The 27,347-nt window shown below is 45.5% G+C and overlaps 1 protein-coding gene across 3 annotated transcripts in view; it reads left to right on the plus strand.

Annotated features, from left to right (window-relative positions):
• Positions 1 to 24,597: 24,597 nt before the first annotated feature.
• Positions 24,598 to 27,347, plus strand: part of MYH10 (myosin heavy chain 10) — a 108,688-nt gene continuing 105,938 nt past the window's right edge. For all 3 annotated transcript variants that reach the window (XM_066614714.1, XM_066614716.1, XM_066614717.1), the window contains exon 1: positions 24,598 to 24,701. The gene's annotated coding sequence lies outside the window, so the exon portion shown is untranslated. The remainder of the gene's footprint in view (positions 24,702 to 27,347) is intronic.

The following is a 27,347-nucleotide window of genomic DNA, read 5'->3' on the forward strand; positions in this document are numbered from 1 at the left end:
CCAGCACGTTCCAGGACTGTGTTGTTTGGAACTTTGTCCTGCCAGGTGATGCCGAGGATGCGTCGGAGGCAGCGCATGTGGAAAGCGCTCAGTTTCCTCTCCTGTTGTGAGCGAAGAGTCCATGACTCGCTGCAGTACAGAAGTGTACTCAGGACGCAAGCTCTGTAGACCTGGATCTTGGTATGTTCCGTCAGCTTCTTGTTGGACCAGACTCTCTTTGTGAGTCTGGAAAACGTGGTAGCTGCTTTACCGATGCGCTTGTTTAGCTCGGTATCGAGAGAATGTGTGTCGGAGATCGTTGAGCCAAGGTACACAAAGTCATGGACAACCTCCAGTTCATGTTCAGAGATTGTAATGCAGGGAGGTGAGGCCACATCCTGAACCATGACCTGTGTTTTCTTCAGGCTGATTGTCAGTCCAAAATCTTGGCAGGCCTTGCTAAAACGATCCATGAGCTGCTGGAGATCTTTGGCAGAGTGGGTAGTGACAGCTGCATCGTCGGCAAAGAGGAAGTCACGCAGACATTTCAGCTGGACTTTGGATTTTGCTCTCAGTCTGGAGAGGTTGAAGAGCTTTCCGTCTGATCTGGTCCGGAGATAGATGCCTTCTGTTGCAGTTCCAAAGGCCTGCTTCAGCAGGACAGCGAAGAAAATCCCAAACAAGGTTGGTGCAAGAACACAGCCCTGCTTCACTCCGCTTTGGATGTCAAAAGGGTCTGATGTGGAGCCATCGAAGACAACAGTGCCCTTCATGTCCTTGTGGAAAGATCTGATGATGCTGAGGAGCCTGGGTGGACACCCAATCTTGGGGAGAATCTTGAAGAGGCCGTCTCTGCTGACCAGGTAGAAAGCCTTTGTGAGATCTATGAAGGCTATAAAGAGTGGCTGTCGTTGTTCCCTGCATTTCTCCTGCAGTTGTCTAAGGGAGAATACCATATCAGTGGTGGACCTGTTGGCTCGGAATCCACACTGCGATTCTGGATAGACGCTCTCTGCAAGTACCTGGAGCCTCTTTAGTACAACTCGGGCAAACAGCTTTCCTACAACGCTAAGGAGAGAGATGCCGCGGTAGTTGTTGCAGTCACCCCTGTCACCTTTGTTCTTGTACAGCGTGATGATGTTTGCATCCCTCATGTCTTGAGGTACTCCACCTTCTCTCCAGCAGAGACAGAGGATTTCATGCAGCTCAGTGACTATGATCTCTTTGCAGCATTTTTCTGCTGGAAAATTAATGGAAAGCATTATTCCTTTCCATGAATTTGTCTAATCCAATTTTTTACAAAGCAATCCTGTACAGGTTTACTCAAAAGTAAGTTCTGCTATGCTCAGCGTAGCTCTGAGAACAGTGTGCATAGGATTGCAAATTAAACAATCTAAGCTAGTTGTCATTACCAGATCTTACACTGAATTCCATAGATTAATGCTGCCTTGGTTGAAGGACATGGTCTCATCTGTTCTGAATCTCCTGCCCATCCGTTTGCTCATGTACAGGATGTAAATAAACTACATTGGATTCATCAAGCAACAGAATCTGACCTGAGACCTATATTTAATCAAGCCGGGTGTCACAGGATAGTTCATGCCATCTGCTTCACATTTCCCAATGACTGCACCTCCCATAGATAGTTGGAGAAGGGGCCTTTCTGTAGCCCCTGCAAGCCATCTCAATGCTGTACCCAGCAGGCTGTCAGCTGGGATTCCCCCCTAGACATAGTGCCGCCTATGCTGTACTGGGCCTGTGCTGTACCTGTCTCTGCAATGACTCCCTATAATGAATGGGCAGTTTGCAATTTATTCTCAGTGACAAGCTGACTTCCTACACTCATGCAGGGTATTTAACTCTTTCAGCACTTTCATTCCCCCTGTCTTGTTCCAAACCAGTGTTTAATGTTTAGCTGGTGTTCAAGGGTTAAGCCATTGGCTTTTTCCAAGACAGAGGGGCACAGCAGTTAATCAGACTGGAATTTGGTGTAATTGCACGTTGACAGGAGCTTTTGATGGCTGCTGACCTTGAACAGGGATGTGAAACTGCAAATATTTATCCACATGGCAGCAGTTCAGGCCCTCTCCAGCCATGCCCTGCAAAAGCAGGAGCAGAGGCCACTGGCTCTTCAATATTCTGCTGACTAACAATGAAAAAATGAAAGGGTAGACTTCATCAGGACTGTAAGAGCTGTTGCAAGGACCTCTGAAAGTAAAGGGATGGCAAAGAAGGGAGGGGAAAAGTTCTCAAAAGTGTCTGTAGGAGATGATGCAACCCCCTTCCCTGCTGCAGGTTGCAGGGTGCCATTCGGCAAGCATAGTTATACCACCAATAGGTGCCACCCTATAACAGTTCATGGCCCACTTGCTTAGGTCAGTTTGGCACTGGGAGGATGAACGAAAATGGCCAACGCCTGCTAGAGTTTTGCTGTCATCATGGTCTCTGTGTCAGCAACACGTTCTTCAACACAAAGCCCCAACATAGAGTCTCTTGGAGACATCCAAGATCAAAGCACTGGCACCAGCTCGACCTGATCCTCACCAGACGCTCCAGCCTTCCCAGCATCAAGATCACACGCAGTTATCATGGTGCTGCCTGCGACACTGACCACTCCCTGGTGTGCAGCAGAGTGAAACTGCAAACAAAGCGACTGTATCACACGAAAAAGGAAGGAAGACCTCGCATTGATACCAGCAAGACCCGGGATCAGAGAAAAGTGGAGGAATTTGCACAAGCGCTTGAGGAATCTCTTCCAGGCCCGGCCGACGCAAACGCATCCAACAGATGGGAACATTTCAAGAATACCGTTTACAACACCGCCTTGTCCATATTCGGCAAGAAGACCAACAAGGCGGCAGACTGGTTTGAAGCCCACTCTGAGGAGTTGACACCAGTCATTGAGGAAAAGAGGAGAGCTCAAGCAGCATACAAGGCCTGTCCCAGTGAGCGCAACCTGCAGGTCCTCCGAACTGCTCGCAGCAAAGTCCAACAGACTGCCAGGAGATGTGCTAATGACTACTGGCTCCAGCTCTGTTCCGAGATACAGATAGCAGCTGACATGGGCAACATCAAGGGGATGTATGATGGTATCAAGCAGGCCCTAGGTCCAACACAGAAGAAAATTGCCCCTCTGAAGTCTGCCACAGGCGAGGTCATCCAGGATCGGGCGCAGCAGATGGAACGCTGGGTGCAGCACTACTCTGAGCTATATTCCAGAGAAAATGTAGTCACCGAAGAAGCACTGAACAACATTGAGTGCCTGCCTGTGCTGGAAGAGCTTGACAGTGAACCAACCCTAGAAGAACTTCACGTGGCCCTGGACTCCCTTGCGTTTGGCAAGGCATCTGGAAAAGACAGCATCCCTGCTGAAGTCCTAAAATGCTGCAAAGAGATCATCGTCACTGAGCTGCATGAAATCCTCTGTCTCTGCTGGAGAGAAGGTGGAGTACCTCAAGACATGAGGGATGCAAACATCATCACGCTGTACAAGAACAAAGGTGACGGGGTGACTGCAACAACTACCGCGGCATCTCTCTCCTTAGCGTTGTAGGAAAGCTGTTTGCCCGAGTTGTACTAAAGAGGCTCCAGGTACTTGCAGAGAGCGTCTATCCAGAATCGCAGTGTGGATTCCGAGCCAACAGGTCCACCACTGATATGGTATTCTCCCTTAGACAACTGCAGGAGAAATGCAGGGAACAACGACAGCCACTCTTTATAGCCTTCATAGATCTCACAAAGGCTTTTGACCTGGTCAGCAGAGACGGCCTCTTCAAGATTCTCCCCAAGATTGGATGTCCACCCAGGCTCCTCAGCATCATCAGATCTTTCCACAAGGACATGAAGGGCACTGTTGTCTTCGATGGCTCCACATCAGACCCTTTTGACATCCGAAGCGGAGTGAAGCAGGGCTGTGTTCTTGCACCAACCTTGTTTGGGATTTTCTTCGCTGTCCTGCTGAAGCAGGCCTTTGGAACTGCAACAGAAGGCATCTATCTCCGGACCAGATCAGACGGAAAGCTCTTCAACCTCTCCAGACTGAGAGCAAAATCCAAAGTCCAGCTGAAATGTCTGCGTGACTTCCTCTTTGCCGATGATGCAGCTGTCACTACCCACTCTGCCAAAGATCTCCAGCAGCTCATGGATCGTTTTAGCAAGGCCTGCCAAGATTTTGGACTGACAATCAGCCTGAAGAAAACACAGGTCATGGTTCAGGATGTGGACTCACCTCCCTGCATTACAATCTCTGAGCATGAACTGGAAGTTGTCCATGACTTTGTGTACCTTGGCTCAACGATCTCCGACACTCATTCTCTCGATACCGAGCTAAACAAGCGCATCGGTAAAGCAGCTACCACGTTTTCCAGACTCACAAAGAGAGTCTGGTCCAACAAGAAGCTGACGGAACATACCAAGATCCAGGTCTACAGAGCTTGCGTCCTGAGTACACTTCTGTACTGCAGCGAGTCATGGACTCTTCGCTCACAACAGGAGAGGAAACTGAGCGCTTTCCACATGCGCTGCCTCCGACGCATCCTCGGCATCACCTGGCAGGACAAAGTTCCAAACAACACAGTCCTGGAACGTGCTGGAATCCCTAGCATGTATTCACTGCTGAAACAGAGACGCCTGCGTTGGCTTGGTCATGTCGTGAGAATGGATGATGGCCGGATCCCAAAGGATCTCCTCTATGGAGAACTCGTGCAAGGAAAGCGACCTACAGGTAGACCACAGCTGCGATACAAGGACATCTGCAAGAGGGATCTGAAGGCCTTAGGGATGGACCTCAACAAGTGGGAAACCCTGGCCTCTGAGCGGCCCGCTTGGAGGCAGGCTGTGCAGCATGGCCTTTCCCAGTTTGAAGAGACACTTTGCCAACAGTCTGAGGCTAAGAGGCAAAGAGGGAAGGCCCATAGCCAGGGAGACAGACCAGGGACAGACTGCACTTGCTCCCGGTGTGGAAGGGATTGTCACTCCCGGATTGGCCTTTTCAGCCACACTAGACGCTGTGCCAGAACCACCTTTCAGAGCGCGATACCATAGTCTTTCGAGACTGAAGGTTGCCAATACAATACTAGGTGCCACCCACAGCTATTGATGGCTCTGAAAAACATGGCATCCTCAAGACTGATCCCTGATTAAAATGGTTTCCTGCAGAACCACACTGGATTGCACAGATATAACTGGTAGCACACTTTGTGCATTCAGACTCCTGCAGGCCCAACTCAGCCTTAGATGTATGAACAGAGCACCTCAGAGCCTTCAGTTTATCTTCCTCCTCAACCTCGCAATTAGGATCTCTGTTTCCACTCTGTTTCCTTCTCAGAGATTTGGTACATCAGTCCAAAAATCAGGAAGTGAGAGAGAAAAGTTCCCCTAAAGCAAGAGCGTGACATGATTTACAGCCTTTCTAAGGGCTCAGTCATTGCCTGCAGTCTTGGTTCCAGGCTACAGAGAATACAACTGATCTTGCACTGAAGCTGGAACCTTTACTGCTTTCTAGGTTCTTGTCTTTCTGTGTCCCCGCCTTCCACTTCTCTTCCTCCTCTCCTGCTACTGCACAACTGTTCTTTAGTAATCCACCAATGTCCTGTTCCTTCTCCTCCCTTTAGCATATTAATACACCATTTGTCTTTGCAAGGATATCTTTTCTTTGGATCTGCTTAGTAGCCACTACCTTCTAGGCTATTGCTTAGTTCTGTGTGTGCATGTGTGTCTTGCACTATCTTTTTGATTCCCCCCCTTTTATTGTGTATATATATCTCCATAATAAAATCATGTTATATTTATTTTTTCACATTCTTATAGCAATCTTCCTCCAAATTGCTCAGAGTGGTATACATTGTTCCTCCCCCCCTTTTTTTTTGGTCCTCACAGCAACCTTGTGAGGTAGGTGAGGCTCAAAGAGAGTAACTAGCCCAAGATCATCCAGGAAGCTTCATGGCCAAGTGGGATTTAAACATGGATTGTCCAGGTCTAAGTCCAACTCCCAAACCACTGCAGCCATCCTGGCTCCTATTAAGATTATCTTGTTAAATTCCTTGCCTCTCATTCACAGTGATGAAGGTAGATTAAATTACTGTATCATCATGCTGTCATCATGTCAGTTTTTAAACAATATATCCTGCAGAATCAGACATGCATAAATATAGAGACAAGACAAACAGGAAGCTAATGTACTGCCCACCTGAGTGACTTTCAGAGGGCTCATGGAAAGTTTTGGGCAAATGAATCAAAATCCTAATAATCCATACTACATTCATGTTATCAGAAACGTAATTAGAGTTTGCATCACCCAGTGTGAGAGCTCATTGTGTCACTCCCATGATGGACCTCCTCCCATACCAGACCATACAGAATACAATATCATGCATACAACCTAAATGCAGTGGTATCGCTAGTGTAACCCTCCATTTTATTTTAATATATAACAATACAGGTCATCCCACAAATCAGTAACCACCAAAAAACCTATGGTCAACTTGATGACACTCACACAACTGAATAAGAGTTCTAGTATCATTTCTGATCCATGGAAAATGGAGCTAACATTCTAACGCCTAATTGGTTCCCTGCTGTGCCATAACACCATCTCATTGGCTCTCAGAACAATCAGTCTCAATGGTCAGTTTTGAGTTAAGAAAATTCACTTTTTATTGCACAAGGCAGTTATGTTTTCCTTTTCTGGTTATTTGGCTATAACATTTGATAGCACACAGATATTTCAATGCAATTTCTTTCATTGCATTCTGCAGTAAATTACCTATCAAATGATATACAACATGATGGTGGTATTCAAAAATACCAAGATGTTCACAATTTTGGCCAGTAATGATGTCACCTTCCTGAGGATATCACCTTGTGTAGACAGCAACCCCCCCATAGTGACATCACTGAGTGTTATGTCAACATACTATCATATTACATCTGTATTCTTGCCTTTCTCCTTATTTCAGGCCAGTTCATGGAACTGTGCCATGAGGCACTGAACTCTATCCCTGCACATGTAATTTTCCCCATGTGCACATATTTCATGTGTCTTCTAGCATGCCCAATAACAGACACCTATGGAGCTGTGATATTTTGGAATGGGGGGAGGGTTTCAGATAAATTCAGATAAATTCTAAACATGTTTGCTCAGAAGTAAGGGCGCAATTCTAACCCCTTATGTCAGTGCTTTCCAGCATTGACATAAGGGCAATGCAGCTCTGAGGTAAGCGAACAAACACTCCCTTACTTTGAGGAGGCCTCCATGAGTGACACCCAGCTGCAGGATGCAGCACACATCCCATTGGCACTGCTATGCCAGTGCTGGAAAGCACTGACATAAGGGGTTAGGATTGCACCCCAAGTCTCTCTGAGTTCAATTGGAATTACTTTCCAGTGTGTTTAGGATTACAGCTTTAGCCTTCAGAATCAGAAGCATCTGGTAACTCAGTACCCTAACTTGCAAACATTTTAATTTCACAGACCAAAGTAGGAAGACTCCTGCTAACTGGGCAAAGAGACATCTTTTAAGGTTGTATCCTCTTATACGTATTTAGCAGGGGGGGGGATGGGACGGGACAGGACGGATGACGACACACAACTGTCCCTTTTCACATCAGCACTATGTCTTTTTCCACACTTAGTGCTGTTCCTGGTGTCTCTTCCACATCTCTTTTCAGAGTGTGAGCCCTTTGGGTACAGAGAGCCATTTACTGATTTATTTTGCTATGTCATTTGCTTTGTGAACTACTTTTTGTTGAATATTCTTATAGAAATATTTTTGATGAGGAGGATAATGCTTGTATTGGGACCAACCAAGAAGTAACAAGGTATCAAACAGTGAGCTTCTAAAGATTCTTCATCTGACTTGGTAAGCAAAAGAAGGGACAGGGAAAATGGTGGGGATGCAGTATAAATTCCTCAACACTCTGCAGCTAGTGAAATCAAACAATGGAGTTTAGATTTGGGAACTATGAATTCTTCTAGGGCAGCACTTCCCAACATTCTTTGGTCTGTGATGCCCCTCTCCTGCACTGCCAGGGTGACCAGATACAAACGGAGGACAGAGTGCCTATACCTTTAACCATCGTATAGAAGTGGGAATTTTGGCAGGTGAGGCTTTTTAAACCCTTCCATGTTGAGCTGCACTTGCCAAAATTCCCACTTCTGTACAATGGTTAAAGGTATAGGCATTCTGTCCTCCACTGTATCTAGTCACATCTGTGCACTGCAAACACAACATGAGGCTCCCAGAAGTGACTGGTGATAATGTCATCACCAATTACTTCCAGGTTCAGAGACCTGTGATGGAGCTTCAAACAGAGGGCAGAGGCTCAGGTTGGGCCTTTCAAAGTGCATGAAAACTACACATTGGAGCTCAGTCCTGTTCTAGGGGATTAGAAGAAAAATCCACAAAATACATGGCTACCAACAATTTTGTTGTTTTAATTCCCAAGTCTCTCATCTTGATTGGGTGGAAATGGGTTTCCACAACCTTCACTGATAGTTGAACTTCAGAGCAGTGCTTTTCCAAATGTGGCTTTCAATCCTTTGTCCTTCAGGTACTCAGGAAAGACTTCATTTAAGAGGAAGCTTTGAGAGAACATGATGAGACTTTGAGGGCAGTTAGAGTTGAGGCATTCTGAATTTCAGCAGTCAGGCGAGGCTAAACCAGACTCTACCTTCTGGTGGTGTCAAGTGATATATTTGGCAAGAAATGGTTGTTCCCAACTCTTTTCTGTTACAGGATTGCCTGACTATCCAGCACAGAAGTTACTGCTGCCATATCACTCCCCAAACATGTTTCAGTCTCCAACACATCCTGCTGTATCTTAACTCCTGTCAAAGCTTAGCTGTGCATTTCTGGTAGTCAAGGCTTGGGCTGCAGCCAGCATTGCCTTAAATAGGTTATCAGAAAGGGGTTGGCAGGGATTCCACAGTAATTCATTGCAGATCCCATATATGTTCAGCTGGAAATGGCAAGCAGCCACTTTGGGACCCTGACAGAGAATTTAAATTAAAAATAATAAAACTGGAAAAATAAAATTCTTGACATGCATGTGGATATTAAAAAATGCCACCCATTTCTCCTAATAGAGATCAATAGCCACGTTACATAAACCACAAGGATAATCCTCATGCTTAGAGACTGCAGGGTCTACTAGAGTACCATTTTAATGCCACAGATGGATGTATTACTAACCACATGCTGTGTGCTTGAAAACTAGTGGTTTTCAAGCACACAGGGGAAAATGCCATTGGTTCCTTTTGACTCTAGATCATCTTTTGTATCTTTTGTATCATAGATGGTAGATAAAAATTAATAGTGTTTGTGGTCACCAAGGAGAATATTACAGAGGCCAGGGTAGATCTCACAGACATGGCTTAGGATAACTGAGATTTCTATGGCACTGAAATCCCTCATTGAGCTGCTTTGTCTTTTCTTCCACTTGTCACAGCCACTTTTTGATAACTCCTGAGAAAGCTGGGAAAGGTAACTAGAACTGTGAGATATGACGATAAGGGGACTTGCAAGCCAAGCAGGGGAAACTAGTACCCAGAAACCGACTTGCTCCAGGTGTAGACAGAGGCCTGCTCATCAGAAGTTGATTGGTATGTACCAGAGATTCCTTGGTGTGTGTGATCCTCACCATTTTCCCATGCAAAGGATTCTAGACAATACCACAAAACATTATTAAGTTCACAGTCCATTTCTGTGGTAACACTATTCATACTGGTCATATATTTTAATCCAGAAGTTGCCTCACTTCTTACACAATATCGATTCCTAGGACTCTGGCACTCTTCTTACAAGGTTCTTTCAAACCACTGGAGGTCCTGATCTAATCTGAAAACTATTGCTTTATAGTCAAACCTCTAAGAGTTCAGTGTGAAACAGTGACCTAGGCCAATTTTTTAAAAAATAAAATCATGCAACCTGCCAGTTCTTAGCTAATAAAGTTTTAGCTGCAGCTGGCTACTCCCCTCACCCAGTTGCCAGCCCTAAACAATTGTACAGCCAATAAAGAGCTAATAGCTTAATACTGACTTGTTAATTAAACTGATGTGATCCAATCAATAATTAAACTAAATTAAATTGCTGTGTTAGCTCACATGACAAGTGGACAAATCCAGAAATCTGCAAGCTCCCCTGTTGAGATGGCTTTCTCCTCCTTGAAGAGTCGGACAGCCCAATTTTATGGTTTCTGGCACCCAGAGGACAGCGGTGCCAAAATGGCGATCGCTGTATCCTGCAGGTGCCAGGAAGCCACTTTCATCCTCTTCCCCTGAGTAAGGGCGCAGTCCCCACAATGGGGCTTTTCAAGTCTGTGTCGACTATTTTGCCGCCACAGACTTGAGAACCTCCATGTCAGACTTTTCAGCTTGACACCGAAATAGGATCCAGCAAAGGGGATTTCTGCTGGTCCCTCTCCCAGGTTGGTTCCCCCTCCCTTCCCCCACCCAGGAATGCCTCCCCCTGCTCTGAACACCTGCTACTACCCTCTGAGCATCCTCCACCTGGCACTGGGCACAGCACAGACTGATATTGGCATGGTGTTGGTGTACCTTCATTCAAGGGTGCCATAAATGTGCTTTACAGCACATTTATGACACCTAGTACTGGTGCTGGAGCTCAGTGTTAGAGCTAATGGCCCACAGGATTGGGCCCTAAGTGATGTCCTAATTTCTTGAATTGTGACTTAGATTCAGTAATGACATAAAATAATAATAATACAACTATTGATCCTTCCACTTGGGATGATCATCCTACATCTATGGTTCATCTCCTGCATGCAGTTCTAGCATGTCTGGAATATCTACAACCTCAGATGAATTTATAGCTCTGGAAATTTGTTCCCCCCCCTCCTTTTTTCCATTTATTTTTTACAGATCCTGGCCCGGTGCTTGGAAAGGACATCTCATATAAGATGTCTATTCGCAGTTATATAAATTGTTGAGAAGATTAAACCAAACAGCTGGGATCTGCAACAAAATATTGGGATGTATCCTCAACCCAGATGAGTCCTCCTTCTCAGGGCTGCAGCTGGCTGGAACAGGAGCTGTGCAGGCCAGAGAAAGGAAAAAATGATTGCTAGAGGGTCAGCTAGAACAGGGATGTCCAAACTTTTGGGTAGGAGGGCTACATCATCTCTCTGACACTGTGCTGGGGGCCAGGAAAAAAAGAATTAATTTACATTTCAAATTTGAATAAATTTGAATAAATTTACATAAATGAATATATTAGAGATGGAACTTATATGAAAGAATGAAGGTCTTGCAATAGCTCGAGGCCTATAAAAGGCCATTCATGAAGCAAGGCCGGCCTTTCTTTTTCTGCCACTGCTGCATCATAGATATGAAACAGCAAGCAGTGGAGGGAGGCCTCAGCCCACAGCTCACGCAAGAGGTCGAATAGTAGCTGTCATTCTGAGAGCAGTTGCGTCAGGCCAGCATGGGCTCCAGCAAGTCTCTGGAGGTCCAGAGGCTCATTGGACATTGGGGGCTTCCTGTGGGCCAGATTGGGGGTCGCCAAGTGCTGCAAATAGGGGGGTTGGGCTGCAAGGCTGGGGTTTGGGCAACCCTGAGCTAGAATGTAATATTAGAAGCCAGTTTTAGGTCTGGTCGCTAGTATGACAGTAATATTTGGGGGATAGAAAGGGGGCAGGAAACCTAATCATGTTCTTAGAACCTTAGATGGCTCAAATGCATGTTTTCAAAAATCACAAAACTTGCAAAAAGATAAAATCTGAAATTCTAATGAAGGAGAAAGAAAACACAGGCCTTCTAAAGGGGCTTGCTTGGTGTATTCCTATAGTGTTAATGTCAAATCAGTTTCACTTCAAGGAAGACAACTAAACTGATTAGGAGTTTGAAACACCTTACCTATGAGGAAAGACTACAACATTTGGGGCTTTTTTAGTTTAGAAAAAAGGCAGTTTAGGGGAGGCATGATTTTGGTATAGTGTAGAGAAAATGGATAGACAGGATGTTTTCTCTCACACACAACACTAAAAGCAAGAATCATCCAGTGAAACTAATGAGCAAGAGATTTAAGGCCCAATGCTAAACTGGGTCAGTGCTGGGGTCCAGCTCTGGTGCTGGATGTCACAAGCATGCTGTAAGGCATGTCCACGACACCTCCATATAATCAGTGCCAGCCAAGCTCCAGACAGTTGGCCAGACGCCGCCTGGTACTGGATAAGAACTCCCGGTGGCTGTGAGAGCCTCGGGAGCAGGGGGAGGCATTCTGGGGCAGGGGCAGGACGGGGCAGGGAAGGAACTTGGGTGGGAATGGGGTGGGACAAGCAGAGCTCTGCTCCGCTGGATCCTGAACTCCATGTTAGGCTGGAAGGCCCAACACTGAGTCTAAGTCTGCACTGGCAAAACAGCAGGTGCAGACTTGAGAAGCCCATTGCAGGGCTTGGGGCTTTCCCCAGGGGAAAGAGACAAAAGTTTCCTTCCCCTGAGAAGACCTCTGGCAGCCTTGGCAGTGCTGCTGGTTGCAGTGGTAGCCGTTTCAGCACCACTGCACCTGGCAGAGCCACCGCCTTCAGAATTGGGCTGTTAGAAGGGACAAAAGAAGGTACTTATTCATACAGCATATAATTAGTCTGTAGAGTTTGGTTGTCACAATATGTGATGATGGCCACAAGTTTAGATGGCTTTAAAAAAGGATTAGACAAAGTCATGGAGGACAATCCCTGCCACAGGTCATTCACCATGGTGACCAAGGCTGTCTCTGTCCCAAACCCTGGCCTGAAGCCAGACTGGAATGGATCCAGTCTGTTTATTTACTACAGGGGTGTCCAAAGTTTTTGGCAGGAGGGCCACATTAGCTCTCTGACACTGTGTCGGGGGCCTGGGGAAAAAAAGAATTAATTTACATTTAAAATTTGAATAAATTTGCCTAAGTTTACATAAATAAATATTTTAAAGATGAACTTATATGAATGAGTTAAGGTCTTGCAATAGCTCAAGGCACAAAGCAAGGCTGGCCTTTCCTTTGCTGCCACTGCTGCATCACAGATGTGAAAGAGCAAGCAGTGGAGGGAGCTCTCATCCCACAGCTCACACGAGAGGTCAAACAGTCGCCCTCACGCTGAGAGAAGTTGCGTTGGACCAGTGCGGGCTTTAACAAATCTCTGGAGGGCCAGAGGCTCATTGGAGACTGGGGGCTCCCTGAGGGCCGCATTGAGAGGCCTCGAGGGCCATAAGTGGCCCCCGGGCCGGGGTTTGGGCACCCCTGATTTACTATAAACCATTAGGGGTTTCATAGGGCCAAATGTCTCTCTCTGTTCCATTGTTGTTGTTTTTTAAAGAACCACCTAATATCCCGGCTTAAGAATCCTCAACATTCTAGAGCAGGGCTCTCCAGATTCCAGTCCAAGGGCCAGATCTGGTACCCTCGCTAATCCCTCCCCTGCATGAAAGGCGTTTACCATTCTGCAGGGGGAAGCTTCCATTGTCATTGCCGATCGTCCCCCACGTTTGCTATAACCTACCGCTTCCATGTTCTGCTGCCCCAGCTGGCTTTGCTCCAGGATATCTTGACAGACGTGGTGGGGCAGGGCAAACATGGGGGGGGGTGATCAACAGTGACAATGGAAGCCTCTCTGGCAGAACAGTAAGTTCCAGTTGTGCTGGGGAAACCGTTTGCAGCATGCAGTGATCTCCGGTTTGGAGACTGCTGTTTTAGAGCACTGGAATCCACTCTTTCAGTACATTTTAGTAACTTTTTAGCACTGCGATTCACTTTTTAAATTGACACTCTATAGGGTTAATGAGACTTAAAAACCTCTACCTAGGTTAATGAGATTTTTAAAAAAGATATAGAAAGAAATTTGTTTATTTACAAGTAATAATAATCAGAAAAAAGATGCTGAAACATTTTATCTCCCTATATTTACACATGCTCGAAAACTGCAGGAGCTTAGCAGGGCAATTAGCAGCTATCTGATTTTTGAATAGCCTCAGGGCTTGTGGCAATCTGATCTTTCCATCACCTGTGTTTTCATTGGAGGCTCTGCTTGGAGCATCATGACCCACCAAAAATCAGGTTGCGACCCACCAGGGGGCCCCGACTCACAGTTTGGGAACCACTGTTCTAGAGGTCCTGGAATCTCCCAAAGCCAAAATGGTTCTTTAATTTAACTTGCAAACATATCTCAGTGCAAACTGTCCTTAGATACATCTGGCCAGATACTTGCTGAAGATTTTTCTTAAGTCAGATTCAAGTGGGCTAAAAGTGAAGCTGTCATCATAATGTATCAGTGGTTACAATCAAATAACCTAGAATAGACTGAGGGGAAATGCATAGAATTCTGTGATGTTTTTTTTTTTTTCAACACAGTACTTTATATAATACCATAAATGTACTAGAATCTAGCATAATAGATTTATAGCCCAATCCCATGCATGTCTATTCTGAACTAAGCCCCACTGAGTTCAATGGGATCTGTCCCAAATAAGTGTGTATAATGTATAAAATTGCAGGCTTAACAGCACAAATAGTGTCAGGTCACATACCTAAAGATTGTGGGGAAATTCTTTCACAGAGACTTCCTTTTGAGGAAGTTCAATTTTACTCCCACACTCCTTACTGCCAACACAATCCCCACACTCCTCCCACACTCCTTACAGCAAACACAATCCCCTTATCTTTTAGGCTGAGAAGAGTTCTGCTTGTAAAGCATTGTGAAAGAGAGGATACACAGTTTGTTGTGGTAAAGAAGCAAATCCACTAGGACTTGTAGAAATATTTAGCAAGAAAAATTCTCCTGTCCAAGATCATGCATTTATCAGAACAAACTTTTTTCTTTCTTCCCCAAACCCCATTTCTTGGCAGGAATTACACTTCCTTTTTCCTACTTGGAAGACCCAAGTCAGTATACTCATATTTCAAATTGCAATGAAATCTTCAAAATGATAATGTCATTGCATTTCGTGCTTTAAGCCAACAGAAAAATATCCTTTATACATGCCAAGACTTTTCATTTTTTGTTTTAAAGGTCAAAATATTTTATCTCACTGTTTTTCAATTAGAAGCTTTATGGAATTTTCCATTCTGTAGTAGTCTTCTACTTCCAAACTGTGACAGAAACCTGTTTTTATAATACTGTGATTGTCAAGCAGATTAATCTTTCATCATTCTGCTCTGAGTTAAAGTTTTATATATCATTTATTAACAGGTTGCAATAATTCACTGCATGCTCTTTTCCTAACTGACATTTTACTCAGCCAAATGACCTGTGTCCTCTGCTTTCATGGACTCTACTAACTTAACTTGTACCAATCACAACCTATACAAAAACTAGATTTTTCCTGCCTGTGATGCATCAATACAGTAGCAACTTATTAAAAAAAAAAAAAGTGCATTGACTTCTACCTTAGGAAACAAGATTACAACAGCCTGCTCATTCAAGCACAGTACCCATAAAATAAATGGATCAATAAAGGCATTTGGAGAGATTCAACAAACAAGGCTAATCTAGTACTGGTCAATGTAACTGAAACAAATGATACACACCCAGTCTGAAATTTTTATATAACACAAAAATATATAAATAAGACTCCAGTATTTCTGGATAACTTCCCACACACACTAACAGCAGTGCAGCTGGGCCAGCTGGTGTCAGGAGCAGGGTTGATGATGCTGTCATGTCACCCCCCTGCATCAGGATGACACCCCCCCAATCTGGAATGGCTCCAATTTGGAGCTAGACATAGGGGTGGGCCGCAGGACCCATCTTTGCTCCGCTTGCCACTCCAAGCACTCAGGCAGAAGCAAGCGCTGTGCACTCCCTGCAGAGAGCGCAGCAAACCCGCAGAATGATGCAGGGGCAGCCCGACCCATCTGCACCGGGCTTGCTACGCTACTGAGTATTTACTGTACATTTGACTAAATTATTTATTTATTTATGGTCCTGCAGCCTAATCCTAACCAAGGTCCTGCGCTGCAATGCTGTGGTGCCAGTGCAGCCTCCACTGCATCCAACATGGTAACAGAAGCTGCTGGACGTCTTCACAAGGGAAGGGGGCATTCTTCTCCTGGGTAAGCCCAGCAGCCTGTTCGGGGGTACTCTGGCCCACAAGAGCAAAATTGCTGGTGCTAGTCGAAGCAGCCCCATGTCAGGAAATCAGGCCTGGGAGGCGGGATAGGATATGGTGGGAGTCGACCCTAATGATCCTGCCTTGTCCTGGGCCTGATTCACCTTTCTCACTGACCTTCCCCCACCCCATAATACCCTTTCTCTGTCTCCATTCCGATGTTCACCTGCCCTTCTGCTGACCCCCAGAGCACCTGCCTTCTCTGGCAGGCACTGGCCTCTGATGTGTGCAGATCTTTCCACCTCCTCCGTGTTGCCGCAATATGCCTTATGGCCTGTCCCAATGGTGGTAGCTGACTTGGGATTGGGCTAATAGTCACTTAAACAATGTGCATCGGGTTAACCCCTTTTCGACTGCAACTTTTCTTGTGGTGAATAGGTTCTGCAATGCTCCATCTCAGATCCTAATCATCAATGCACACATCACTGCAGATCTTGTAATTATAGAGCTTAAGAACTGATCTGGGCCAACTGTGAATCCCTTAGCCAGCAAATTTACTATGAGCAAATTATATAACCTAGTCTAGAATAAAATACAGTACAGTCAAAGGACTGGCCACTTGGCATGTCCATTACAAAACATGGAAAAATGAACTGTCTTGGAGAACTCTGTAGGCCTGGCATGCTAGTGATACATGTAATGTCATTAGCTGTATTCACTCAATGGAAATGCCTGTCTGGACATTTATGTTCAAATCTGGGCAGCTGACATCCAACAATAGGCAACTCTCTACCACTGACAAATAGCTCTAGTGAAATTCCATGCTCTGGTTGGTCCTTTCTGCTTCTACCCTGACTCACTCCCTGCCAGTTCTGTGTGCTATTTTTGATGATCTGACCTCAGTTTTGCTAAATGCTCATCAGTATTGTGCAAACCCTTGGCTGAACAAGAAGCAATCTTTCCATTCCTGATTTAGGTGCTATGAGAATTTTTTTTTTTTTTTGGGGGGGGGGAGGGGAACAGGGCATAAGACTAGAAAGATAACAGACCTCATCTTTTAAAATACCCAGGAGGATGCCTCAAACCTTTCTCCCTTGATACATTAAATAAAGGTAACTGGGGCAGGCTTGATTTGAAACGTAAAGTTGACGTAACCTGTGTGAAATTTTTTATACCTTAAAAGGAGAAATTAATTCAAACACTCAGCAAAAGGTTTGCTTTAAGTCTTTTTCATGAATAACTTTGTTTTAACATACAAGTGAGTGAGTATGTCTGTATGTACTTGTGTGTTCTCCAAACTGAAATTATCAGTTATGGAATATCTTTTTTTTTCTTCAACTCTTACTTTTTTTCTGATAACAAAGCCACCAGATATGTGTCCTCTACACTACAGCACAATTTATTTGAATGTCTTTAATGGTATCCAAAAATGGTCATCCAAACCTCCTTTAAAAGAAGCTCAAAATTCCATGCCCCCAAGCTTAGTAGACAAAAATAGTATAATCATTAGAGAAACATTCCTGTACTTTACACATAAACTTGAATTAACACTGATGATTCAAGACCTCAGAAAGAGACCCTACCAGTTGCACAGAGAAGTGAGGTGACTCGGATGGATTCTATGACTATTCAGTAATAGGAGAGCCAAGAATCCTGACTCCCTCTGTCCTTTTCTAACCTCTACAGAATTCTCCACAATGTAATGAGGTCAGACTATTCCTGTTCAGTTCCAGAACAATTCCAACCAGGTTTATTATAACTGGTATGACAATATTGAAGAGTATGACTCCACATTGCTGGGCACATGAAGTTACTATGAGAACACTTTATGTGAGGAACCACAAAAAGTGCAACAGCAGGATTGACTAGATAACTAGTTCTTTTCCACAGAACAAATAACACCTGTAAGAACTCTGTCTGATGGCTGATTCTGTCACTTACTTTTTCCTTCCTTCCTAGAAAGAGTGGGTGGGGGCTGGACTGGGTGGTAGTGAGCTGATGCTATGTGGTTTGATGGCTATTTTCAGATCTATACAGAGCATAAAGAATGTATATAGGTATCAGAGATTTTTCAAAGTAGGAGAGGTTAACTAGACATCACAACCACAATTCCTCCATAAAAGTGAACATACAGCTTTAAAGTTGGAAATTTGTGCATAATAATGACAGGAAAGTAATAACCCAGTCCACATCTACATACTAGCCCATAATCCAAACACTTTGATGTGCAACTGAGATTTCTAATCCTATCTGTGTACTGCTAAAACTAGCTAAAAGTGCTAGCTTGAACAAGAGCATTCTATTGATATCATTCCTGAAAGATTATTTTTACTTGCATCTTGTTCCTTTTTCAAACATATTGACTATTTAAGACGTTAATGTTTATATAGCCTGTCATGTATTTTATTTTTATTAGTAATTTCTCCCTTCACAATTGTGTTATTTTATTGGCATATTCTCCTTTTAACCACACATCTGGAGAATTATTTAATTATCACCTTGGAAAAGTATGGCTCAGAAATTCTTACTTTACTTGCAACACAAAGAACACTGTGATGTTCAGGTGACTAACAGCACAATCCTATGAATGTTTATTCAGAAGAAAGTTCCACTGTACTCAATGGAGTTTACTAGCAGGAAAATGTGTAAAGGACTGCAGCCTAACATACTTTGATAGTTCAGTGTCTCTGGGTTGGGATTGTAAAGTCAAATGATCGATCACCTGCTAATTATCCCTGAGGAAAATCTAACTCTGAACAATATTCCAAGAGGCATTCTTCAAAAATGCAGTCATATAAAGCTTCCCACTCACATTTCCATCACATCTGCTTTGGGGCATGCACTACTGGTAAAAGTACTAGTTATCCTTGGTCTTCTCAGGGACACCTGGCAAGACAGACACAGGTTCAACTTCTTCCCTCCCTCTGCATGTGAAATGTAGACACAATGACCAGTTTGGTTGGGCACAAACACAGAATGTTATGCACAAAGTTAGTAGGGTTTTGCAGGTGGATCTATGTCTTCTGAGTACATAGTATAAACTCTGATCACCACTTTCACAAAAGCTATAGACATAACTCAGCAAAAGGCATTTCACAAAACTTGGATCCCTCATGCTTTTCAAAGACCTTAAAGCCAAATGTTCTCCCTGTCAGTTTCAAATTTAATGAAAATCCAAAGGGATTTTGCTAGTGGCCTCCGAGATCTGCAGATCAGTGCTGGAGTGTGTCAAAAAGGAAATGTGCATACAACTGGGGACTGAAAGTCTTTTCTGGTCCAATTTTGCTTGGTCTTCTTCAGCCAACATTTTACCCTACCATATATGACCACATCATTCTTACAGGGAATTACTAGAAGCATTTATTGCCCTCCCTACTGCTCTATCTAGTTATTAAATCCAGCTAGCTTCCATTCCAACTGGAGACAGCAGAAAACTCCTACTTATCCACGTCAAGACTATTAAAATATTTATAATTTATGTGTGTATCAAAATGGGGGGAAAAGCCCTCGCTTCACCTCACGTGTCTTTCTTTTTAAAAATATTTAATGTTGTTAAATTGCCATTCTTTCTCTCCTATTCTCAATTTTCCTCATTAAAAAAATGCATTGACATTAGATGTAAGGGAGCATGACGTTGAAATATTTAGGTAAGCCATGTGCTTTCAAGATTAGACCTAAAAGATGAATAAGCCTAGTATAATACTTAGCAACTGCAGCTCCAGCTTCTGTAGAACCCTGGGACAAGAGCCCTATAAGGGCCTCTCAATGGTATGCTCTCCTATGCTTTGGAAAGCGCATGTGAGTGCCAGCTCACATGAGTGCCCCATGATGTCCTAGGATTGGGTAGCAGATCCTCCTTCATGCTACCCACTGAAGCTTCAACAGCAGCTTCAAAGAAGAAAACTCTCACCTGTCTGTTGCCTGGTTCCCAGTCCAAACTCAGCACTATTGTGGACAGCTCGATGAAAGTGTCGACCCAATGTGTGGTGGCAGTGAAGAAGGCCAATTCTATGCCTGGGATCATAAGAAAAGGTATTGAGAACAAAATGGCTAATATAATGCTGTTGTACAAATCAATGGTAATGCCATACCTGGAGTATTATGTCCAGTTCTGGTCACATCTCAAAAAGGACATCGTGGAAATGGAAAAGGTGCAAAAGAGAGTGACTAAAATGATTACTGGGCTGGGACACCTTCCTTATGAGGAAAGGCTACAGCATTTGGGCCTCTTCAGCCTAGAAAAGAGGCACCTGAGGGGGGACATGATTGAGACATACAAAATTATGCAGGGGATGGACAGAGTGGATAGAGAGATGCTCTTTACCCTCTCACAAAACACCAGAACCAGGGGACATCCACTAAAATTGAGTGTTGGGAGAGTTAGGACAGACAAAAGAAAATATTTCTTTACTCAGCATGTAGTTGGTCTATGGAACTCCTTGCCACAGAATGTGGTGATGGCATCTGGCCTGGATGCCTTTAAAAGGGGATTGGACAAGTTTCTGGAGGAAAAGTTCATTATAGGTCATAAGCCATGATGGGTATGTGCAACCTCCTGATTTTAGAAATGGGCTATGTCAGAATGCCAATGCAAGGGCTCACCAGGATGAGGTCTCTTGTTATCTGGTGTGCTCCCTGGGGCATTTGGTGGGCTGCTGTGAGATACAGGAAGCTGGACTAGATGGGCCTATGGCCTGTTCCAGCAGGGCTGTTCTTATGATAGTGCACAACTGGAAGTGCTAACTGTGCAGCAGATAGATGTCCTCCTTCACAGTTGCCTTTATAGTTATGGGTGGCTGCACAGAGGAGGTTCTGTGATGACTGCTGCTGTTGCCACCACCTGCTTATAACTGTCCCTACTGGGCCCTGGCTGGATTATTGGGAATTGGTGAAAAGCAGCTACATGAGCTAGCTAGCTAGCTAGCAAGCACCCCCCCCCCCCAGCAGTGGTGAATATCAGTAGCAGCAGTGAACCCTTACCATTTCTGGGGTTGGTCAGGCATAGGCCCACAGCTCATACCCCACCAGGCCTTACCCATGGAACCACCCCAGATACAGTACTTAGCATAGACTTTGAAGTGTTCCAAATGGTTAACAGATGTTATCTGTTATTCTTTCAACAACCCTAGAAAGAGCTAGAACAACAAGCTAGAAAGAGCTTAAGTAGCCCTTGTATAGTGTGATCATATACAATGGAGACAGAGTGCCTCTACCTTTAACCATTCTATAGTAGGGGGAATTTTGGCAGGTGCAGCTTTTTAAACCCTTACATGTTGAGTTGCACCTGCCAAAATTCCCTGTACTATAGAATGGTTAAAGGTAGAGGCACTCTGTCCTCCATTGTATCTGGTCAGTCAGCCCTTGTATCTTTCCATATGTTTTACTCAACATTCCACTTCTGCTTTTCTCATTGATGACCGCTCAACAGAATTTGACCTTTGAGCAACATAATTTCTGAAATCCAAATAAGAAGCAGCAAACCTGTTTATTCCCTCCTCAAATCCATCATCATTCCTTTTGCCAAAGTGGAACCATCAATTAGAAGCCCAAATCAGGGTTCTTATGCCAACAACTCATGAAGAAACTGGCAAAGATTGGCCCAAGTCAATTCTGGTGTTTTATTTTTTGTATTTATTTTGTGTATTTTAAATTGTAAACCAGTTGCAGCTTGACAGAATATAGATGCAATTAATAAAAAGATCAAAAATTTCCAAGGGGAGCAAAGCATACAACCAAATCAATTGTTTTGAAGAGGGGTGGTTGTCAGCAATCTCTTTGCTCTTACAGCATCTTGAGCTGCAATCCTAAACAGGCTTATGTGAAAGTAAGTTCCACTGAACTCAGTGGAGTTTACTTCTAACATAGGATTGCACTGCTGGATTTTATCCACTGCAGTGAAGGACCACTCTCTCTTTCAGGTTCTTCTTTCTCATTACCTGGACTTCTAACAGGTAGCACTAAGTATGTTCAACAATTCCATACTCTCAATAGGACACTTTGGGTACAATCTAGCATTCTGAAATCCATGATTTTTTAACTTTCTTTCAAAAGAAAACCCATATTTCTAGCCCATATGAGTGTAGATATAGGCTTGCAAATTTGTGGACAAACACCTGTTGAAATCTCAAGAAAAAGGGTGTGATATGAGCTGAATAGGATTTACAAGGATAAGTGCATTGAGATTCTGTTTAGTTCCTTACCACTTCCCAGGACTAGCAACAGCACAATAAATTATGCACATATTCAAATCTGCTCATTTGCATTATGGATAGAGGTCACAGAATTCAGCTTTTCTTGGTGCAGAATTTTGATGGTTTTTTCAGTCCTGAAAACACACAGCTCCACTAATGGGTTTCACCTGATCAGTCTCCTTAACAGCCAGATCCAATTAGTCCTGTGAACTCTCACAATGACCTCAAGTCCTCTCCAAACACGCACATATACACAAGCCAATCACACTGTGGGGGAGCTAAGGTCACAAGTCATGATCATTGCCATTTTATTTACATAATTTAAAAAATGTTTTTATGTACAGTATACACACACACACACACACACACACACACACATAACTTCTGTTGTTACATCTGAAAATCACCAGTATCTCCAAAGAGATTAACTCAATCTACAGAACAGCTTACAAAATATCCATAGATGATTGCAAAAAATGGTTAGATAAATTGTAATTGAGCAGAAAAAAAACACAATTGCCTGGTTACACAACATATGTAATTTTTCACATTGGTGGTAAACATGTGACCTGGCAGAGGATGAATGAAATTTTGGGTTGTAAAAGGGAAGGATGGTGCTGAGGTCAAGTCAGAGAGGCAGGCAGAGGTTCTTAAGTGGAAGTGTACATCATTGCATACAAACCTATCCAGTCCCTCAATAGTGGAAAATATGCTTTATAGGAGCATTTGGAGAAATCCAGTTTACGCTTTTTGTTCAAGATAATAAAGATAAAAAAATTATAGACAATAAATTATGTAATAAGTTAAACCCAAGCCACAGTCTGGTGTCTTTGTTGGGAGGGAGAGGTGTGAGGGTAAATAGAATGCCAGATTCAGGGGAGTGGCAGTGAAATGCAAGTATCTTGTAGGAGGAAAAGCTACAGTCTTGGGGCTCTTCAGTCTAGAAAAGAGGCACCTGGGGGGGGGGGGTACATGATTGAGACATGCAAAATTATGCAGGGGATGGACAGACTGGATAGAGAGATGCTCTTTACACTCTCACATAACACCAGAACCAGGGGACATCCACTCAAATTGAGTGTTGGGAGAGTTAGAACAGACAAAAGAATATATTTCTTTACTCAGCGTGTGGTTGGTCTGTGGAACCCCTTGCTACAGGATGTGGTGATGGTACCTTGCCTAGATGCCTTTAAGAGGGGACTGGACAGATTTCTGGAGGAAAATCCACCACAGGTGACAGGCCCTGATGTGTATGTGCAGCCCCCCCCCCCATCTTAGAAGTGGGCTGCCTCAGAATGCCAGGTGTGAGGGAGGGGACCTGGACACAGGTCTGTTGTGGCCTTATGTGCCCTCTGGGGCAGCTGGTGGGCCACTGTGAGATGCAGGAGGCTGGATGGACAGGCCCTAGACTTGATCCAGCAGGGCTCTTCTTATGCTTTTAGGATTTAGAATGCAAAGGGCGTTTTCAAGGGGTGTTGTTTGAAGCAACCCAATTCATTGCAAGAGGGCAGCCTCTTTCAGGAGGAAGTGGGTGGGCATGAAGGAGGTGGGCAGAAGCTGGGGTGTGGGGGGGCCCTAAGGGTGCGGCCAATGCAGGGTCTCCCTGGCAAACTGCAGCGCCACTGGCCTGCAGGGGGGACGGCTGTTCTATGCACAGGCGCGCTGGAGCCCTTGGCAACGCCTGTTTCCCACGCAACGCTTCATGCGGTCTCATGCAAGGACTAGCGCATCACACGCATCACGCCAGTCAGCCGGGAGCACCACAATGCCACCACCCAGCAGCAGGGAGGGAGAGGGCGGGTGCAGTCGCTGCAGTTCCATAGAGTAGGCTGCAGATGCACGCAGTGCAAGTGGGCGGGGTGCTGCACGCGACCCGCGGCTGGAGTCATGCAGACACACAACATTCTGTTCCCCAGTTCAGCACGAGTGCGCCCTTTTCACCCGGGCGTCACGCGCCACCTTTCCGGCCCGTGCAGGCTTTGACCTCGCGCGGAGAAGGCGGTAGATACCAGCAGCCGCGCACACGCTGTTCTCCGGGTCCCGCCTTCCTCCCTGTTCTCTCGTGACAGGCATCCAGCGCCAGCCATTGGGAGCGTAGCTTCTTCTTGACAGACAAAGAAGCCGAGCTAATCAGCGCCTCCTGGGGGCGGGGAGGAGACGGGGATTTGGATGCTGAAGCTTGCGAAGGTTGCTATGAGGCTGGCTTGGGGGCGGGGCGGCAAGACAGCAAATGGGCGAAGAGGGAGGATGTGGATGGGTGGGTGAGGCATCAAGTGAGACATTTGGTAGCTCTTTTTGCCCCTCCTCTCCTGGGCGGGGACAAGAGCAGAGGTGGGGAGGGGGGAGTGTTCGGTGTACAGCTAAAGGCGCCGGGAGCGGGGGCGGGGTGTCTAGTGCGGAGTCGGTTGGAGCGCGCGCGCGAGCGAGCGAGCGAGGGGGCTCCGTATAGAACGCACGAGCTGGAATAGTAGAGACGGGCGCGCGCGCTGGATGCAGGTGAGGCGCGTGAGTGAGTGGCTGAGGGGGAAGGGAGAGGCTCTGCCGCAACCGTCGCTGTGGGTCCAGTTCTCCCCCACCCACCGTTTCCCGCCTCGCCTGGACGCGCAGACGGTGGTGGGAGGGGGAGGAGGCGCTAAGGGTCGTGAGGCCTCGGCTGGGCTGGGCTGGGCTGGTGTCCCCCTGGACGTTGGTCTAGCGCCCTCCTCCTCCCAGCCCGCTCACCTTTCCCTTCGCCGTGAGGCGCACGAAGCGACTGCTGAGCTCCCCTCCCCTCACGGCTGTGTCTCCCGCTGGCGCTGCTGCTGCCTGCGGTGGCCCGTCTGTCTCCCTCTCCTTCCCCCCCCTTCGTCCCTCCCTTTCTCTTGCCTGCCTGCCCTGCCCGCCGGGTGGTACTCGCAAGCGGTGGCGTAGCTCGAGGGGGGGCGGAGCATTAGGGCTGGCAGCGAAGCGGGCAAGCGGCCCCCCCTTCGGAGCCATTCCCCCGTACGGCTCCGTTTTGCTCCCCCCGCCGGGAATGGCTCCGAAGGGGGGGCCGCTTGCCCGCCTCACTGCCAGCCCGAGTGCGCCGCCCCCTCCAGCTACGCCACCGCTCGCGTGTTCTCAGGGCTGTCTTGTCTTCAGGGCCGGGTCGCAGAAAGAGCACGTGTCCCTTTGTTCAGGGGGTGTAGCAGCAGAGCTTTGCTGGGGTTGCAAGTGCCAGAGGAGCACCGCATTCGCCTGCAAAGCAAGAGGGTGTGTGACATCCTCCCCCTTGCCTTGCCCTGTGAAGATTTGGGGCTGGAGCTGCTTCCCTCTTCTCCAGCCTGTGTGACTGTTGGGGGGGGGTGTCTCAGGGTGGTACCTCATCACTGCCTCCCAGAACAATCTGCTGGCATGTTAAGGTCTAGCCCAGCAGTTTCCAACCTTTTTCATCTCAAGGCACACTAAGGTGCAAAAAAAATAATCAAGGCACACCATCAGTTTTTTGACAATGCACACTGTGTTGCTGGCCCAGGGATCACATCCTCCCAATGGCCCTACTAATAAATGACATTCCCTCAAACTCCCGCGGCACATCTGTGGACCATTCGTGGCACACCGGTTGAAAATGGCTGGTCTAGCTGCACAACCATGAGTGATGTTCGTGACCTTTCATCCCTAGTGAGAATTGGGAGTTGCTATACACCTCTTTTGTCCTTCACTGTAGGCGCTGGTTCCAAACTTGCATCAGTTTACACTAAAGCCACTGACCAGTTCACCTCAAATGATCCAAATGGCTTCGTCTTTGTAGATCCATTGATGAAAGTATTGTACTGTCCTTTCATGGAAGGTTCTTCTAAGACTCTAAGGCTGTCTGAAGAGGTCACCCTGCCACCTCCCCCTCTTCCATTTGCTGCCTCTGATTTGCTGTTCTATCACTTTTTGTTGAGGCTGTGAAATGAAACTTACAGGGATCCTGGTATGGTGGCTTGTAGGATCTAAATGACTATTTTGAGAAAGGGCCTCAGAAATGGTCAGCCTGATAAGCGGTCTCTGGTTATGAGAACTGCCTGGTGAGAGGTTCTCTATGCAGCAAACAGCAGAGCTCCTATCCTAATTGTTGACAGATTAAGACTGCTTAGTTTTTCCAGATAACCCATTGGGGAGCAAGAAATGTGAATATGATAATTTGTACCCTGGAGGACCTTCATGGTGGTTCCTTATTTGCTTTGTGCTGGGAACTAGATTATGTAGTTCCTCCATAGGGGCGCAGCTGATATGTTAGTTCCTTGCTGCAGATTTGGTACTCTGGGACGCAGTTACATGTATTTGAAAAACACCAGGAGCTGTACATGGCTTGTACATAAAAAAGGAAAAAGAAATATTCAGCAATTTTATTAAATGATAGCAAATACAGGCAAAATGGAGTGTAGAGTTTCCCCAAAGGATGCCATTCCTAGTACTGTGTAGCAACTGGGCAATTATTCCTTTCAAAGGAATGCCATCTTTGTTTCAATCAAATCTGTCTATAGAATCCTTTAAGTAAATGGTTCCTACTATACTGGTGACTTATTTGGGTTCTGGATTCAACTGGAGCCACCATTATTCCCTCTCTGGGTCCTGCTCTGTGAGCAGTTTTTCTTCTGAAACACTGGGCTGGCTTTACTGTGCATGCTGTAGTCAGCTCTTGGTCTTGGGTTCTACTGGTCTGTAGCAAGTGAGGCAGGCTGCTTCATGGCCCTCTGGTGGATTGAATGACTTCACACTTGTTTTGATTTGTTTGGTGACTTATCAGGTTGACATGCTGTCAACGTAGCCACTAGAAGTTGGATGGGATGATTTCTGTTAGAATACATCTTTGTTGGACCTTGCTATATAGAAAACTGTTTTCAATTCTCTTAAAATAGGTTTTGAAGATCATTGCACTGTGTTTGTAAGCAGTGAGATACCTATGGTTTACCTGTGCATGTTAATGCAGCCTATTTCTGTGTGTGAAGAACAGTTTGGTACAAAGTGACCACACAGCGCTGATGCTGCATCTGTACTGCTTTCTTTTGAGAGTGGTTTGGATGGTGCAGGAAATATTGTGAGGGACAGTATACTATGCAATGAGGAGAATTGTGAGTTAGCTGACTCCTTTATGAAAGTGCAGCTTTTTTAAGTCAACTGAATGCAGTGTAGATA

The sequence above is a fragment of the Tiliqua scincoides genome, chromosome 2, assembly GCF_035046505.1.
Source record: "Tiliqua scincoides isolate rTilSci1 chromosome 2, rTilSci1.hap2, whole genome shotgun sequence".
NCBI lineage: Eukaryota > Metazoa > Chordata > Lepidosauria > Squamata > Scincidae > Tiliqua > Tiliqua scincoides.